The sequence below is a fragment of the Helianthus annuus genome, chromosome 15 (assembly GCF_002127325.2).
Source record: "Helianthus annuus cultivar XRQ/B chromosome 15, HanXRQr2.0-SUNRISE, whole genome shotgun sequence".
Classification (NCBI taxonomy): domain Eukaryota; kingdom Viridiplantae; phylum Streptophyta; class Magnoliopsida; order Asterales; family Asteraceae; genus Helianthus; species Helianthus annuus.
Window position 1 is genome coordinate 84,839,913 of NC_035447.2, and position 20,070 is coordinate 84,859,982.

At 30.9% G+C, this 20,070-nt stretch overlaps 1 long non-coding RNA gene across 23 annotated transcripts; it reads right to left on the bottom strand.

Annotated features, from left to right (window-relative positions):
- Positions 1-12,217: 12,217 nt before the first annotated feature.
- Positions 12,218-17,344, bottom strand: LOC110884951. 23 transcript variants are annotated; one of them, XR_004881292.1, is made up of 9 exons: positions 16,918-17,342; positions 16,131-16,227; positions 15,605-15,990; positions 15,207-15,284; positions 15,022-15,103; positions 14,868-14,935; positions 14,456-14,527; positions 14,180-14,371; positions 12,218-13,034 (listed from the first exon to the last, which is right to left on the bottom strand). It is a non-coding gene; the product is annotated as an uncharacterized LOC110884951 (long non-coding RNA). The 23 variants fall into 23 exon arrangements; XR_002561754.2 differs by having other exon boundaries at positions 14,868-15,694; positions 15,910-15,990; positions 16,918-16,997; positions 17,154-17,342; XR_004881284.1 differs by having other exon boundaries at positions 15,029-15,103; positions 15,207-15,990.
- Between the last annotated feature and the right edge of the window lie 2,726 nt (positions 17,345-20,070).

Here is a 20,070-nt window from a genome sequence, read left to right on the forward strand (position 1 = left end):
GTGGAAACTTCTGGACAATCTGTTTCGCTCAGTGCCATGCCCCGATGATTCCGCCATCGGTTGGGGTGTGACAACGTCTATGTGGTGTTTTGAATCAGTAAAAGGGTTTTTGTGTTAAAACGGGTATTCGGGATTTCTGGTTTTCCTTAATACTTTTCGTGACAAATTGTGTTTTCCTTAAAACAAACAAACAAACCCCCAACTAGATAGTTTTAGTTTTTTAACTAAATTCTTCTACACTGACCACAAATTCCCCGTGGATACGATACCCTACTAAAAGTAGCGATTTTAATGTAAAAAATATTAAAAGAAAATAATTTTTGTGTGTTTTTTTAGATTTTTTAGGTTTTTTGGGGGTTTAGTTTTTAGCATTTTAGCTTGGGTGGTGGTGGTGGTGGTGGGTGGGGGGGGGGTGTTAGGTTTTTTTGTTTTTTTTTTTTTGGGGGGGGGGTGGTGTTGGTGGGTGGTGTGGGTTAGGTTTTTTTTTTTTTGGCGGGGGGGTTTAGTTTTTAGCATTTAGCTTGGGAGGGGGGGGGGGTTAGGTTTTTTTTGGGGGGTGGGTGGGGGGGTTTAGGTTTTTTGGGGGAGGGTGATGGTTGGGATTTTTTTAGGGTTTTTTGGTGTGTTCACATTGGTTCTCACAATAAAGGTGGTTCTCAAAAGAACATTCCCATATATATATATATATATATATATATAGAGTAAGGTTAACATACAAAAAGCCTTATCATACATCACGTAGGAGACAATGGTAACCGTTGGATCAGGGGTATAATCACGCATGGGACCACATAATCACGCATGGGACCACATAAACACGCATGGGACTATAATCACGCACGTTCTATGATAATAACGCACGTTATATTTTTTGTCATGTATGTTAATGTAGGTTAAGCCTTGAAGTACATTATACTTTCTCTCTCTCTCTCTCTCTCTCTCTCTCTCTCTATATATATATATATATATATATATATATATATATATATATATATGGTTGAGTTCATTTCAGAACTCTAAATAACTACAGAACTTTCAGAACTCCTAATAAAAAATCATTTTGTATATAGGTATTTGTATTTAGGATCATTTTATCATCTATTATATGTATTTCTTTGATTACATACATGTTAAAAGTAGTTTACATATGTTTAATTGCCAAAATTATATATATGTGTCATAACTAATTACATATATGTAAAAAAAACTAGTTTACATATGTGTAATTATAAAATTACATATAAAAAATGATAAATTACTCTTAACACGTACGTAATCGTAAAAATACACTGTACACATAATAAATGATAAAATTATCCTAAACATAAAAATATATGAATAAAAAAATTGTTTATTAGGAGTTCTGTAAATATTTATGGTTCTGAAATAATCCTGACACTATATATATATATATATATATATATATATATATATATATATATATATATATATATATATATATAAAACCACTTTCATTGTGAAAACTAACTAAAAAAAGCCTAAAAACACATCAATTTTTTTTTTCAATTTTTTATAAAAATCACAGGTGTTTTTATATAAAAAAACTTTTTAAAAAAAAATGTAATACACATGTGTAATAATACATATGTTTAGTATTACACATGTGCACTACAAATTTTTTTTTTTTGAAATTTTTTTATATATTAAAAATGCCGAAAATTGGTATGCAAAAAAAAATTGGTACGTTTTTTTGGCTTTTAATTAGTTTTCGAGTTTTCAAAATAATTAGTGGTTTTCATTTGAACCTTCCCCTATATATATATATATATATATATATATATATATATATATATATATATATGGTTAGAATCGTGTGAGAAGTACTAGCCTAATTTAGAAACTTGCCAATGTGGGGTAGCCCACTTGATAAAGTTACATGACTCTTAGAGGTGATGTCCTAGGTTAAAATCTAGGCTAAGGGTGTAATTTTGGATAATTATTAGTGTAAAGTAGAAGAAACATTTGCCATTCAAAAAAAAAAAAAAAACATTGAGAAACTCGATAAGAATTATGGACTACACATTTTTCCTAAGCAAAAATGTAAAAAGAATGCAATTTTTTTTTTGAAAAATCGGAGCCTTTTTCTATCAGGTTTTTTTTTTCCTTAGGGATTTATACATGTTTATATTTTCAATCTTTTAACTATTATGTATATTGTCAATCTTTAAACTATATATATATATATATATATAGGGTAAGGTTCATGCGATAACCACCTTTATTCCAAAAACCACGAGAACCAATGTGAACACAAAATAAAATCTAAAAAAAATCAAAAAAGCACTCAAAATTTTTTTTTTAAATATTTTAAAAAAAAATTGCTATATTTCGTTACCATAAAAAAAACTTTTTTTTTCTCGAGTAACAGTTATCCATGCACATGTGCATATGTATCATTACGTCGACAAATTCGGTAATACGTTATCAGGAATAGACAATTGCACTTTAATTTACAATATTATTCGTAATACAATACTTTTTACATTACCAATATTCAAAATGCACATGTGCATTATCAGGTATAACCATGATATAACGTGTTTTGGTACAAAAATTTTGTGATTTTGAATGGAGAAGTAGGCCCATATACATGTTTTTTGGTTAGTTATATCTTGTGGTTGATGGTTTGGTTATAGTTGTCAATTTATGATGTAATATGTTGATTGGATGGTATAAATGGTGTTTACATACATGTAATAAAGTGAAAATATTGGTAATGGTATTGTATTATGGATGGTAAGAGGTAATGGTATTGTATTATGGATGGTAAGAGGTAATGGTATTGTATTATAGATGGTAGGAGGTAATGGTAGTGTATTATGGATGGTATGATAGATGAAAGGGAAAGTGTATTCAAAGTAGTGTACCAAAACACCTTATTTCATGTTGATACATATTGATGCACATGTGCATTTCTAATATTGGTAATGTAAAAAGTATTGTATTACACATGGTAGTGTAAATGAAAGTGCAATTGTCTGATAGTTGTAATGAATTACGGAATTTGTCAAAGAAATGAAAAAATGCATATGTGCATGTTTGTGTATTATGGATGGAATGATAGATGAAAGAGAAAGTAGTGTACCAACAAACCTTATTTCATGTTGATACATATAGATGCACATGTGTATTTCTAATATTGTTAACGTAAAAAGTAGTGTATTACACGTGATAGTGTAAATGAAAGTGCAATTGTCTAATATTTGTAATGAATTACGGAATTTGTCAAAGTAATGATACAAATGCACATGTGCATGGATAACTGTGACTCGAAATTTTTTTTTGAAATTTCTTTTATTGTAAACGAAATATAGCGATTTTTACAAAAAAAAATAGTAAAAAAAAATTTTTTTTGGGTGTTTTTTAGATTTTTTAGGTATTACTGTTTGTGTTCACACTGGTTCTCGCGGTTCTCGCAATATAAGGTGGTTCCTAACGGATCCTTCTCCTATACATATACATATATATATATATATATATATATATATATATATATATATAGAGGGTAATGCTAGACAAAAAAAACCCTCAAAATTTTAGGAAACTCTGAAACTCAAATCTCCCCCCATTTTTACCCAACCTCCCGACATTTTTTTTTGAAAAAAATAACACATGTAATATACATGTTTTAAAGTGTTTTGGGCAAAAAAAAAAAAAAAAAAAACAAAAAAGCGCCGAAGGGATGTTTTTAAAAAAAATAAACAAATTTCAGCAATGTCCGGTTGCCTAACATGTGTTAGGCACAAAAGACAGAAACTTGCTGATTTTTTTTTAAATCATTCCTTCGGCGCTTTTTTGATTTTTTTGGCCCAAAACTCTTAAAAACATGTATATTACATGTGTTATTTTTTTCAAAAAAAAAAATGTCGGGAGGTTAGGTTTTCTACGGTTTTCTATATATATAGGGTTTTCTATATAGCCATACCCTATATATATATATATATATATATATATATATATATATATATATATATATATATATATATATATATATATATATATATATATATATACACATACATACATGTTTAAAATTGAAAAATAAGTATTGTATACCTATGATTGAGGTGAATGATTTTAGTTTAGCTTTAGGGTTTAGTATTAGGTGTTAGTTATAGTGTTTAGTATTAGTATTTAAGGTTTAGATTTAGGGTTTAGTTTTAGTGTTTAGCATTAGTATTTAGGATTTAGCATTATGGTTTAGCTTTAGTTTTTAGGTTTTGTCATAAGGTTTAGTCTTAGGGTCTGTTTGGTATGGAGTAATGAAATGGACGAGGGAATGGAATACACGAAGTAATGAAACGAATGAGTTAATGGAATTGATCAATACCATTCCATGTCTTATTTAGTAGCCATGTAAAAATGGAATGAATCATTATTGCTTTTATTATTGGCATGTGATGGAAATTTGTGAATATGAAAAGACTACATTTCTAGAGGTATACAAAGACTTGCAACTGCATTTTGTTATGTTTATGGTTATAAACCTGGTGCCAGGTGTGTTATGTTGTAGCTGATTGGCAGCAACAGTCTTGTTATATGGTAAATATATATTTTAAAAATATATATATTATTTGAATAATTTAGGTTTTTTATTTTTATATAAAACTTTCACGGTTTGTGCTTGCATGATTTCAGGTGAAATTTCATCAACCATGGTATTGGACCTTGATAAAAACAATTTCTAAGTTATTATCCTCTAGGAGACTGCAACATTTTAGCATTGGTAGGCTAAATATATCCTACTTCATTTTGTATATTTATAACAGATTTAATTACTTTTAAATCAATATTCTTGTCATGCCTATTTTGGCAATATCTTATTTGCTGATTTTAGGCAACTTCTCAACAAGTTCATGAGGGTCAATTTACAGTTGGCTTGTTGTTGGCTCTATAAGATTATATGATGTCATAACGCCTGAACGGTAAGGATATTTGCATTCCATCATGTTATCAAATATATACTCATAATGACTCCTTAAGTGCATATCAAGTCCACCTGAAATTGCAAGTTTGATTATCCTAAGTGCATACAAGAAGAGGGAATTTAGGACTGAACATCCAAAGTGCTTATCTAATTATTTATATTTAATCATTGATTACAAACTAGTACTAATACCGGCGAATTTCACGGTGTTGGAAAATGATATGTTTTTTTTTTTATTTTTTGAAAAAAAATTACGTTTAAACTGATTATAAACATACTGTACGCATGGACTTATGAAAATCTGAAGTTGAACATTAAGAACACAATTCGGAAAGAAAAACAACTTATTATGTTAAAACATGTTTGGGTACATTATACTAAATATGGGTGTCAATTCGTACCCAGAAAATTCCATTTAGTTAACAGATTAAATATAAAATTTCTTCTTACTTGGGCAAACCATTGAGCGGGTCAAGAAGAGTTTTAGTTTCAACAGACAACACATCAATTTGATTTCTAGTGTACATTACTTTTTTTATTTTTTGGCCTTGATCGTATGATGTATATATTTTAACGGACCCTCTAGCCACCCTCTTTTTTGTGATGTATTTATATGGACGATTTTTTTTTTTTTGATGTCGTAGAGTTTTTTTATGATATACTAAATGGTATATTCAAAGTACCCACTTACCTCCTATTTTCTTGGATAATAGAATCCTAAAATAATAATTGTTATATGTGATATTAATGCTAATACCTGCAAACTTCGTGGGGGACAAATAGTATGTTTTTGAGGTATAGATTCGAAGAAAATTATACGATTATTCCTAGAAGGAAATAGATACAGTGAATTATAAAATTGTCTTGACTTTCCCTTGCTTAAACTTCTTGAGATGATCAACACTCTTATCACTCGCATAACTTGCTCTTATCACTCGCAAAACTTGCTGGAAGCTTTCCATGTTGAATAAAAAAAGCATATTGGTCAAACCAAAAAGTCAAAATTGGAACTTTTGTGAATTTAAAGATTAAAATAAAAAAAAGCATCCTACTATATTGTAACAAAAGAGAATTGATTGCCACATCCTGATTTGACTAATTAGTAAGTGATGTACCCCTAGCCCAGCCCAGTAACAAATACCCACTCAACACCAAGAAATTAACACGAATAAAGGTACCATGCCACAATAAATACTTGTATTGCCATTAGATTATATAGCCCTTCTTCAAAAAAAATTAATACATACTTGCTGATCCCCACTCACCAACTGTTTACAACAAATAAAATATATACATTTAGAATTAATTAATTAATAATTAATAACAAACATAAAACTTAATAACATTATTTTTGCCTAAGCAAAGGAGACAAATTTATTTAAGAACCTCACAAACTCTATCTTAGCCAGAAGCTAAGATAGAGCATACAACCCAAAAAAACTCAAAAAAAATAAACTTACATAATCCAAAAAAAAAAAAAAAATAATGCTAAAACCCGCATGAACGTTATAAACCAACATCAAAATTGCTCCAGCTATTCAAGGACAGACCCGCACTTTGACGCGTCCGCATCTTCCAAATGGTCATCAAGAACAGACTTTTCCTCTAACAAAACTTTTGCATCAGGACATACTTTTTCTCTAAAAGCCTTGTCATTTCGACGCGTACACATCTTCCAAATGGTCATTAAGAAAAACATATAGATAATAGGTTCTCCTTTGCTGGTTTGTTCATTTTAAGAGCATGCTCCAACATATCGCTCTAGCACTTATACAACCTGCAAGTAAATGATCTACAGTCTCATCCCGTATACCATACATGGGACATTTCCCATCTCAACGGCCCTCGCCACAAAGGCCATAGCCGTTGACCGCTATCCAAACATTATACTTTCTCTCTCTCTCTCTCTCTCTATATATATATATATATATATATATATATATATATATATATATATATATATATATATATATATATATATGGTTGAGTTCATTTCAGAACTCTAAATAACTACAGAACTTTCAGAACTCCTAATAAAAAATCATTTTGTATATAGGTATTTGTATTTAGGATCATTTTATCATCTATTATATGTATTTCTTTGATTACATACATGTTAAAAGTAGTTTACATATGTTTAATTGCCAAAATTATATATATGTGTCATAACTAATTACATATATGTAAAAAAAACTAGTTTACATATGTGTAATTATAAAATTACATATAAAAAATGATAAATTACTCTTAACACGTACGTAATCGTAAAAATACACTGTACACATAATAAATGATAAAATTATCCTAAACATAAAAATATATGAATAAAAAAATTGTTTATTAGGAGTTCTGTAAATATTTATGGTTCTGAAATAATCCTGACACTATATATATATATATATATATATATATATATATATATATATATATATATAAAACCACTTTCATTGTGAAAACTAACTAAAAAAAGCCTAAAAACACATCAATTTTTTTTTTCAATTTTTTATAAAAATCACAGGTGTTTTTATATAAAAAAAACTTTTTTAAAAAAAATGTAATACACATGTGTAATAATACATATGTTTAGTATTACACATGTGCACTACAAATTTTTTTTTTTGAAATTTTTTTATATATTAAAAATGCCGAAAATTGGTATGCAAAAAAAAATTGGTACGTTTTTTTGGCTTTTAATTAGTTTTCGAGTTTTCAAAATAATTAGTGGTTTTCATTTGAACCTTCCCCTATATATATATATATATATATATATATATATATATATATATATATATATATATGGTTAGAATCGTGTGAGAAGTACTAGCCTAATTTAGAAACTTGCCAATGTGGGGTAGCCCACTTGATAAAGTTACATGACTCTTAGAGGTGATGTCCTAGGTTAAAATCTAGGCTAAGGGTGTAATTTTGGATAATTATTAGTGTAAAGTAGAAGAAACATTTGCCATTCAAAAAAAAAAAAAAAAACATTGAGAAACTCGATAAGAATTATGGACTACACATTTTTCCTAAGCAAAAATGTAAAAAGAATGCAATTTTTTTTTTGAAAAATCGGAGCCTTTTTCTATCAGGTTTTTTTTTCCTTAGGGATTTATACATGTTTATATTTTCAATCTTTTAACTATTATGTATATTGTCAATCTTTAAACTATATATATATATATATAGGGTAAGGTTCATGCGATAACCACCTTTATTCCAAAAACCACGAGAACCAATGTGAACACAAAATAAAATCTAAAAAAAATCAAAAAAGCACTCAAATTTTTTTTTTTTTAAATATTTTAAAAAAAAAATTGCTATATTTCGTTACCATAAAAAAAAACTTTTTTTTTCTCGAGTAACAGTTATCCATGCACATGTGCATATGTATCATTACGTCGACAAATTCGGTAATACGTTATCAGGAATAGACAATTGCACTTTAATTTACAATATTATTCGTAATACAATACTTTTTACATTACCAATATTCAAAATGCACATGTGCATTATCAGGTATAACCATGATATAACGTGTTTTGGTACAAAAATTTTGTGATTTTGAATGGAGAAGTAGGCCCATATACATGTTTTTTGGTTAGTTATATCTTGTGGTTGATGGTTTGGTTATAGTTGTCAATTTATGATGTAATATGTTGATTGGATGGTATAAATGGTGTTTACATACATGTAATAAAGTGAAAATATTGGTAATGGTATTGTATTATGGATGGTAAGAGGTAATGGTATTGTATTATGGATGGTAAGAGGTAATGGTATTGTATTATAGATGGTAGGAGGTAATGGTAGTGTATTATGGATGGTATGATAGATGAAAGGGAAAGTGTATTCAAAGTAGTGTACCAAAACACCTTATTTCATGTTGATACATATTGATGCACATGTGCATTTCTAATATTGGTAATGTAAAAAGTATTGTATTACACATGGTAGTGTAAATGAAAGTGCAATTGTCTGATAGTTGTAATGAATTACGGAATTTGTCAAAGAAATGAAAAAATGCATATGTGCATGTTTGTGTATTATGGATGGAATGATAGATGAAAGAGAAAGTAGTGTACCAACAAACCTTATTTCATGTTGATACATATAGATGCACATGTGTATTTCTAATATTGTTAACGTAAAAAGTAGTGTATTACACGTGATAGTGTAAATGAAAGTGCAATTGTCTAATATTTGTAATGAATTACGGAATTTGTCAAAGTAATGATACAAATGCACATGTGCATGGATAACTGTGACTCGAAATTTTTTTTTGAAATTTCTTTTATTGTAAACGAAATATAGCGATTTTTACAAAAAAAAATAGTAAAAAAAAATTTTTTTTGGGTGTTTTTTAGATTTTTTAGGTATTACTGTTTGTGTTCACACTGGTTCTCGCGGTTCTCGCAATATAAGGTGGTTCCTAACGGATCCTTCTCCTATACATATACATATATATATATATATATATATATATATATATATATATATATATATATATATATATATATATATATATATATATATATATATATATATATATATATAGAGGGTAATGCTAGACAAAAAAAACCCTCAAAATTTTAGGAAACTCTGAAACTCAAATCTCCCCCCATTTTTACCCAACCTCCCGACATTTTTTTTTGAAAAAAATAACACATGTAATATACATGTTTTAAAGTGTTTTGGGCAAAAAAAAAAAAAAACAAAAAAGCGCCGAAGGGATGTTTTTAAAAAAAATAAACAAATTTCAGCAATGTCCGGTTGCCTAACATGTGTTAGGCACAAAAGACAGAAACTTGCTGATTTTTTTTTAAATCATTCCTTCGGCGCTTTTTTGATTTTTTTGGCCCAAAACTCTTAAAAACATGTATATTACATGTGTTATTTTTTTCAAAAAAAAAAATGTCGGGAGGTTAGGTTTTCTACGGTTTTCTATATATATAGGGTTTTCTATATAGCCATACCCTATATATATATATATATATATATATATATATATATATATATATATATATATATACACACATACATACATGTTTAAAATTGAAAAATAAGTATTGTATACCTATGATTGAGGTGAATGATTTTAGTTTAGCTTTAGGGTTTAGTATTAGGTGTTAGTTATAGTGTTTAGTATTAGTATTTAAGGTTTAGATTTAGGGTTTAGTTTTAGTGTTTAGCATTAGTATTTAGGATTTAGCATTATGGTTTAGCTTTAGTTTTTAGGTTTTGTCATAAGGTTTAGTCTTAGGGTCTGTTTGGTATGGAGTAATGAAATGGACGAGGGAATGGAATACACGAAGTAATGAAACGAATGAGTTAATGGAATTGATCAATACCATTCCATGTCTTATTTAGTAGCCATGTAAAAATGGAATGAATCATTATTGTTTTTATTATTGGCATGTGATGGAAATTTGTGAATATGAAAAGACTACATTTCTAGAGGTATACAAAGACTTGCAACTGCATTTTGTTATGTTTATGGTTATAAACCTGGTGCCAGGTGTGTTATGTTGTAGCTGATTGGCAGCAACAGTCTTGTTATATGGTAAATATATATTTTAAAAATATATATATTATTTGAATAATTTAGGTTTTTTATTTTTATATAAAACTTTCACGGTTTGTGCTTGCATGATTTCAGGTGAAATTTCATCAACCATGGTATTGGACCTTGATAAAAACAATTTCTAAGTTATTATCCTCTAGGAGACTGCAACATTTTAGCATTGGTAGGCTAAATATATCCTACTTCATTTTGTATATTTATAACAGATTTAATTACTTTTAAATCAATATTCTTGTCATGCCTATTTTGGCAATATCTTATTTGCTGATTTTAGGCAACTTCTCAACAAGTTCATGAGGGTCAATTTACAGTTGGCTTGTTGTTGGCTCTATAAGATTATATGATGTCATAACGCCTGAACGGTAAGGATATTTGCATTCCATCATGTTATCAAATATATACTCATAATGACTCCTTAAGTGCATATCAAGTCCACCTGAAATTGCAAGTTTGATTATCCTAAGTGCATACAAGAAGAGGGAATTTAGGACTGAACATCCAAAGTGCTTATCTAATTATTTATATTTAATCATTGATTACAAACTAGTACTAATACCGGCAAATTTCACGGTGTTGGAAAATGATATGTTTTTTTTTTATTTTTTGAAAAAAAATTACGTTTAAACTGATTATAAACATACTGTACGCATGGACTTATGGAAATCTGAAGTTGAACATTAAGAACACAATTCGGAAAGAAAAACAACTTATTATGTTAAAACATGTTTGGGTACATTATACTAAATATGGGTGTCAATTCGTACCCAGAAAATTCCATTTAGTTAACAGATTAAATATAAAATTTCTTCTTACTTGGGCAAACCATTGAGCGGGTCAAGAAGAGTTTTAGTTTCAACAGACAACACATCAATTTGATTTCTAGTGTACATTACTTTTTTTATTTTTTGGCCTTGATCGTATGATGTATATATTTTAACGGACCCTCTAGCCACCCTCTTTTTTGTGATGTATTTATATGGACGAATTTTTTTTTTTGATGTCGTAGAGTTTTTTTATGATATACTAAATGGTATATTCAAAGTACCCACTTACCTCCTATTTTCTTGGATAATAGAATCCTAAAATAATAATTGTTATATGTGATATTAATGCTAATACCTGCAAACTTCGTGGGGGACAAATAGTATGTTTTTGAGGTATAGATTCGAAGAAAATTATACGATTATTCCTAGAAGGAAATAGATACAGTGAATTATAAAATTGTCTTGACTTTCCCTTGCTTAAACTTCTTGAGATGATCAACACTCTTATCACTCGCATAACTTGCTCTTATCACTCGCAAAACTTGCTGGAAGCTTTCCATGTTGAATAAAAAAAGCATATTGGTCAAACCAAAAAGTCAAAATTGGAACTTTTGTGAATTTAAAGATTAAAATAAAAAAAAGCATCCTACTATATTGTAACAAAAGAGAATTGATTGCCACATCCTGATTTGACTAATTAGTAAGTGATGTACCCCTAGCCCAGCCCAGTAACAAATACCCACTCAACACCAAGAAATTAACACGAATAAAGGTACCATGCCACAATAAATACTTGTATTGCCATTAGATTATATAGCCCTTCTTCAAAAAAAATTAATACATACTTGCTATACTTGCTGATCCCCACTCACCAACTGTTTACAACAAATAAAATATATACATTTAGAATTAATTAATTAATAATTAATAACAAACATAAAACTTAATAACATTATTTTTGCCTAAGCAAAGGAGACAAATTTATTTAAGAACCTCACAAACTCTATCTTAGCCAGAAGCTAAGATAGAGCATACAACCCAAAAAAACTCAAAAAAAATAAACTTACATAATCCAAAAAAAAAAAATAATGCTAAAACCCGCATGAACGTTATAAACCAACATCAAAATTGCTCCAGCTATTCAAGGACAGACCCGCACTTTGACGCGTCCGCATCTTCCAAATGGTCATCAAGAACAGACTTTTCCTCTAACAAAACTTTTGCATCAGGACATACTTTTTCTCTAAAAGCCTTGTCATTTCGACGCGTACACATCTTCCAAATGGTCATTAAGAAAAACATATAGATAATAGGTTCTCCTTTGCTGGTTTGTTCATTTTAAGAGCATGCTCCAACATATCGCTCTAGCACTTATACAACCTGCAAGTAAATGATCTACAGTCTCATCCCGTATACCATACATGGGACATTTCCCATCTCAACGGCCCTCGCCACAAAGGCCATAGCCGTTGACCGCTATCCAAACAAAACAACTAACTTTTGGAACTGCAATCTTATTCCAGTAGAACCTGTTATGACCCGTATTATTATTTGGACCCCTAGTAAACTAAAATCTGATTTGTTTTAATGTGAACTCCGCCAACATTCCCCGGTACAGCCAACCCAACCTGTCCAGCTCGTCCTTAATATGCGTAATATGCAGCAGCCCCAAAATTAGATGCACCTCATCCTCAACTTCATCCTAGGTCAGCGCCTGTTTCCACTCAAGAGCCCATTTAACCTAAGTAAACATAAACCATAAAAGAACTGTTTCAAAAATAATAAATTCATAATTATTCTTAACTTATGATACTTATTATATCTAAGAATGATAATAGAAAAGTTTACGGTTATAATGCATAAATCTCCAAATACTTCATGTTGTAAAAAATCAAATTTCAGGCAACTCGTGGCTCTTTGGGGTGTTACTTTTACAACTTGCATAAGTAAATATGTTGGCAGGTTTACAATCCACTTGAACACATAAATTTAGAATACTTACCAAACTAAAAAAATACATACATATACGTTGCCTCTCAAATCTACGGTTACAGGTTTCCCAAGTCTTAAATATAAGTGAACTTTGAAGATAATGAAATAATAGACACATAACATACCTAATGAGTATTTAAAGCATAGTGAGGAGGGGCTCATTAAATAACAGAGATGATATTTAGAGAAAAAAGAATGATATAATACAAAAGGTAAAATATTTAGATATGGTTATTTTTTTATGAAAATAATAAAAATAAACATACCTAATGAAAAGATAATGCCAAAAGTTCAACTTATCTAAAAAGAAGGGATAAACAAATGTATAAAACTCATAAATCTCACTTCAGCCCAGACCAAAACTTTAGCCGTATTGACGCAAACTCACTTTAACCTGTTAGTCTGTTACCCAACCCATCTATTTTGCTTGCTCTTAACATTTATGTACCTCTTGAATGAATTTACCAGTCAAATCTAACATCTTCTAACTTGATTTTACCATTTGTGTCATAAGCCCACTTGTTCACTACTCTGGACTAAACAAATTGCATATATAACTCCACACGTCCACTGTGAGATCTCATTGTCCAAATCCTAAACCATACCAACCATCGCCTATGGCCTTATTAACTACCCATTCAAACAAAACCAAAATAAACCAACCATAATAGACTCAAAAGTTGTATCAGCATTCAATATTACACCCCATATCTATATATTGCAAACAAATATAACCTACGACCTTTCTTTGATTTCTGTTGACTTCTTGTTAAAATTGAAAAAATAAACGTTGACTTTTTATTTTACTTTCAAAAAAATTATTTTCCAACAATCAGTTCTTCTTTTTGAACTTGATGCGTACATTGACTTGATTAAAATAGGGGATACCCTAACCTGAGTAGAAATATGGTGTCCATCTCTGGTGCTGATAAAGTGAGTCTAGTCTGCTTTGAAATTTATACCCATCTTCAAACCAGTTTTTCTTTAAGATTCACTTGCTATTTCGTTGACCCATTTATGATTTTTGATATCATGACAACCTCGAGTCCAGCTTCCAAGCCTTAGTGTCGGGTACTTTTGCAACAACTGTCGTATATAAACACACGAAGTTTAAATAGTTCTAGAGATTAACATGTATAGTAAGAGGTTAATCATGACTAAGTGACTTACCCCTTTAAGCAAAGAGTGAGCTTCACCACTTAACCACGGTAGCAACTTCACTTTTTAGTTGTCAATCTTTTCCTGAAGTTTCTTTGTGTTAGAATGTGTGAATGGTGGCTGAAGAAAAGATGGTAAAAATACATGCAATCATAAAACTCTTGGTAAAATGGTCGAGTCAAAACAAATAGTTTTGTGCCCATCAAAACGGGTCAGGTTGGGTAAACCCAGAATACTAAAATAATTAGTATTGCAAAAATTTATACTAATTTCAAGACATGAGCCTTAAATGCACATGGGGCACTTTCGACCTTTTTTAAATAATATTATCACAATTGAATGGGTTAAAAATAATATTAATATAATATTACAGTAAGAATCTACTCATGAAACATATTATACCAATTAGCATATTTTTTATTACCCTAAACGACTCAACGGGTTCAACTTCCTCAAGTTTACAATGCCATGCTTCCTGGAAGTAGCTGAGTTCTAATAATAAAGTGTTATCAGGTCTAATACAATATACATGATTGTAGCTTTTACATATTCGTAAGCTAAACCCACAAATTATGTACCTTATACCTTGAAGCATGCTTTCGGCAACCGAAACCTCTTTCATGGCCTCCATGGCTGCAATATATCTATAGCATCTCTATGCTTTATGATTTCCAACATAATCATCGTTTTAAATAGATTACCGTCATACATGGATCGAGCAATAAAATTGATAATTTACGGTAATAACATGGACAAAACTTACCTGATACCATCGACTTTCAAAACCACCATCCCCCTCTTCCTTTATGCCATGTGATGGACTGTAGCCTACGACCATCAACTGAGATCAAATCGTCGGTTAAATGGTGATACTTTAACCATCAATCATCAACCACCCAAAACCATTAACCATATAGTGAAACTATAATAAAGCATAAAAATCAACTTTAAAAACAACCCTTAGGGTTGTCTTTATCAAACACCAAGAAAACAATACCTTGCTTTTCTTGCTCCAACACAAAAATGAGATAAAACATATGTCGTGTTTGGTGTTACTACACATGCATTGGTTGATGAAAGCTTGGAAAGCATTGGTTTTATTTTATAATTAGTTCGTCTAAAAATTTAATATGAACTGATAGCAGCCAGATATGAAAATACCAACTCTGCTCACGTCAAACGAAATCTAAAATTCTAGTCCATGTGTTCTTGCTTATTGGGGGCATTAAATGTGGTTTCCTCATCTGGTACCTGCAATAAAATTGCTTGAAATCTTTATTTTACAACTTCTTTACACCACAAAAAATCTTTAATCAACGGGTATGTTCGAGTCCCTCGATGAAAATAACAGCTATTTAAAATAACCTATCAACATTCAAAAACATGTTATTTATACTACATATGTAATATTTATTGATGAAACAACAGATGGATTATCTTATGAAATTATAAAGCCCAAATCTTACCGGTCAGATGCGCGCCACCAAATTATATCACATTCCAGAATCATTAATATAACTACCAATACTCAGTTATCATAGATTAATCTGAAATTTGTAATTCAATAGTTGTTAATATAAACTTCAACTACTGAAACAAATAAGGTAGAATCATAAGCCAAATTCAAGCAGAACTTACAAACACATATGTTCTGAGGATTTGAGTTAAAAAATTGTGAAATTCTTACCTTAACAATTGCAAGGGAACGGGTCAAAGCGGCAACAACACACGTTATGTAAACGAAAACTTCAATCGCCTAAAGTCAGATCAGCTATTTCGTGGTCCTTGAACAAAACATTAAAAGTGATTTTTTTTAAACTCTAAATTACAAACAAAAGTATAAATGATAAATCAAAATTACACAAAAGCTCAAGCAGGATAAAGTGATTTCAGATGAAACAAAACAAATCGCATCTAAAACATGAACATATGACCGAAAAAATCAAACCCGATTCAATAAAATAGAAATCAATATTTAAAATTTCAAAAACGATTAGTTTCGAGTGAGTAATCAATATTATAGAAACGATTTAGAAACAATCAAGATTTGACCAACAAAATCAAAGGTTATTCCACAAATATGAGCATATATGAATGATTAACAAATTAAACATACATTAAAGTTGAATAATCAAAAGATCTTCGGGTTATAGCAACAAAGATCGAGAAGAAACATACCAGTTGGTTATACTAAATTAGGGTTTCAGATTTGTTTTTTAGAAAATCCCCAAATTAGGATTTCATATTAAAAAAAATCCAAAATCAATACAACGATTCAAGCAATATATCGTCAAATATGTGTGTGTTATACTGAATGAAATCAAAATCGTAACGCATGAATCAAATATCAGGCATCGATCAAACTCTAGGGTAAACGGATTTGTATAAAACGGCAAAAATCTACACAATGATTGAACAGATCAAATACAAGACCCTAAATCTATATACGATGTAGAAAGATATATAATTATTACCGATTGAAAGATGTTGCGACATTGACGAAGAATTCCACATTCGGAGATAAAATTGAAACCATGAATCTATTCCTCGACATCTTCAGTTCTTCGACAAAGCATAATCGATTAGCGTTTAAAGAAACGAAACTAATGAGTTAAATGGAGAGGAGAAACTGCAGAGTCGTTTTTGGAAGAAACCTCCGTGAAAAATGATAAACATCGTGATTTTATAATTCCAATATGGAGTATCTAACCTTGAATTAGATGGATTATACGCAGATCTATATGAAGAGTCTTAGAGAGCAGAGGGAGAGAGGCTTAAGAAACTCTAATTCGAGATGAAAAAGTGAGGAGGAAGCCGGGTTATGTGTTTATATATGAGAACCAATTCGACCCGAATGAATGCGAATGGATCCCGCATGACTCTTCACCACAGGGAAATCAAGGGATGATGCTAGTTTTGGCGGGAAAATGAGCTTTAGAGACTAGTAGGTGGACATGTGTCCCCTAATTTAGGCTTTTATTAGGTTTTATAGGTACTCTCTTATTACATACATACACCCTTAATTTTTAATATTTATACGTGTTCCATATTTTCTCCATTCCAAGATTAATGCGTAGTTTGCTAGGTGCATCAACTTATGCATATATTTGACTATTAACAAATTGGAAAACCTTTGAGCTAATTCTGTAATATCTATTTTATCGCTAAGGAGCTCTAATGATATTTTATTTGGGATCAAGTTATACTAATTTGGCGTTTCTAAACTTTTGTAAAAATATTATACGCATAAACAAACTATCAGAAACAAGTATCACAATGCAAAATGTTGCTCCCACCGCATCACCCGAGCACCCCAATATTCCTAAAAAAATATGTGAGGTTTGAAACTGCTTTAAAACGCATCTAAATAAAGTGGTAATTGTTACCGGTGTAAATAGTAGATTTATACAAAATTCATATATGATAAAAAGAAACAGAATGAACAGTGGATTTATTATTAAATTAATATTACAATTAGATTATTAAATTAATATTAGAATTAGATTAGAATTATTTAAAATTAGTAACATGATTAAGAGATGAGTAAATGGTATTGAGTATAGGTACCGGTCTCAAATTTACCAAACCGGTGTATTTTTGGTACCGGTTCCGCACAGGTATTCACCGGTTTTTACCCTCAAATACCGGTGCCGTACCAATACCGACCTGTACCGAACCGTGCCATACTAGGTATATTCGGTACCGATACCCACTTTTGGGGATTTCGGTACCAGTACGGTACCGGTTGGTAACGAGCTCATCAAATCCTGTAGCAACGTAGCAATGCAAGTAATTGCACCGTTTAGATTACTTTTCATACACACAGTAAGTAAACTGTATTTCGTTTGAATGAGGTTTTATATACACAACAACTTATTTTGCTTTCTTTTTTGTCTTTTTCTGTAATGAATGAATTGTAGCATGTAAAATTAACTTGGATATTTAGAATATTGATGAGCAAATCGTATCAAATCCTGTAAACGAAACGGTATCGTATCGGTACCAAATTTACTATACCAAATCATTTTCGGTACCAATTTGGTACCCACCTTTTGGCGTTTTCAGAATCGTTACTTTCGGTTCGACACCGGTCTAGCACCATACCTGTATTTATTGATTTTTACCTTCAAATACCATACATTATTGTACCGAGCATTTTTGATGCCGGTACCTAATTTCGATGATTTTCTAGATCGGTACTTTCACTGCCGTTATGGTACCGAGCTCATCCATAACGTGTTAGCATCGTAATAACTGAACTGAAAACAACCGAATTTCCAACGTGTAGAACGTGTGAGTCCTATTATTATATATTAGGTTATTTAAAATCGTTTTTTATGACGGAGGGACTATCCTTACCATGTCATTTTATTTATGTTTTGATATTCGGTATCTGTTTGCCGTTGCTGACACGCCTTTTGTAGTCATTGGGTCCCGCCGCAACGCGCCGGCGAAAAATAACTAGTTATTTTGAAAGAGAATCCCGTGCTTGGTATATAAATAAACTTAAATCTTTTCTTCTCTCGGTTCATTTTAAACCAACTATATTTCTGATCCCTCTCTTTTTGTTAATCGTTCTACCTCCTCTCCGATTTATATTATTGGGTTACCCTAAAAAGATTATTACGATATTTACATTACATGATTTATCATGGTTTATGTATATGTTACGTGAAGAATAATAGTTTAGGGGTATTTTACTAATTATTAGTAGTTTAGGGAGTCTAATGTAATTGTTTGGGTTATTTACTTATTTATGTACGTAATATGAAGGAAGGAAATCAGGTTTGAAGTTTGACATTCTCCTATCTTTTCTAAATATTCTCCTAGTTCTTCTCTTTTAGGGTTTAACCCTATCAAGGGTATCAGAGCCGTTCCGATCTCCGGTCGGAATTACTTTCGATTACCATGACTAACACTCGCAATCAAGAAATTGACAGCACTCTCAAGGAACATGGCAAGGCAATCTCAAATCTCCAAGAAACCCTAGTCGCCATGTTGAAACAACAAGAACAGTCGATGAAACAACAAGAAGAGATCTTACGAGCACTCAAGGAGCATTCAAGCGGTGGCAGTTTTAGCGGCGGCGGAGGCGGCCCTGATAAAGGGCTGTTTAGCGATGATTCGCGGACGGGTACTCAGAAGACAGAAGACATAATTGTTGTTGATGAAAATATTAACAATGATAATTCCATTGTTGCACTACATGAGACAGTGAAAAAGCTCCAGCCCTTCAATGAAGACACCGTTCTTCATAAAGGAAGAAAACATAGAGACACACTTTGCATAATCCTTGCTAATGGCGCTTGCGAAGAACCCAAAACTAGACTATACGATGTTGTTAAGGCTGGCCTACTGGTTCCGAACAGTGATGCGGTTCCTGTTCGTCAAGGTCTTCATGTCAAATATGGTAGGAAGTTTGATACCCTTCCAGATGATGATATAATTGACGTTGTTAACAACAATCTTTTTGGTGCCTGTTTAAAGGCAAAGGCGAGTTCCGTAAATGATTGGCGCCCACCATGGCGCATCGCTAGGATTTCTCCGATTGCAATCGGAAGGACCGAATGGCGTCCACCCTGGAATGAGTCGACCCAAAAGAACTCATGGGTGCTGCATTTTTTTCT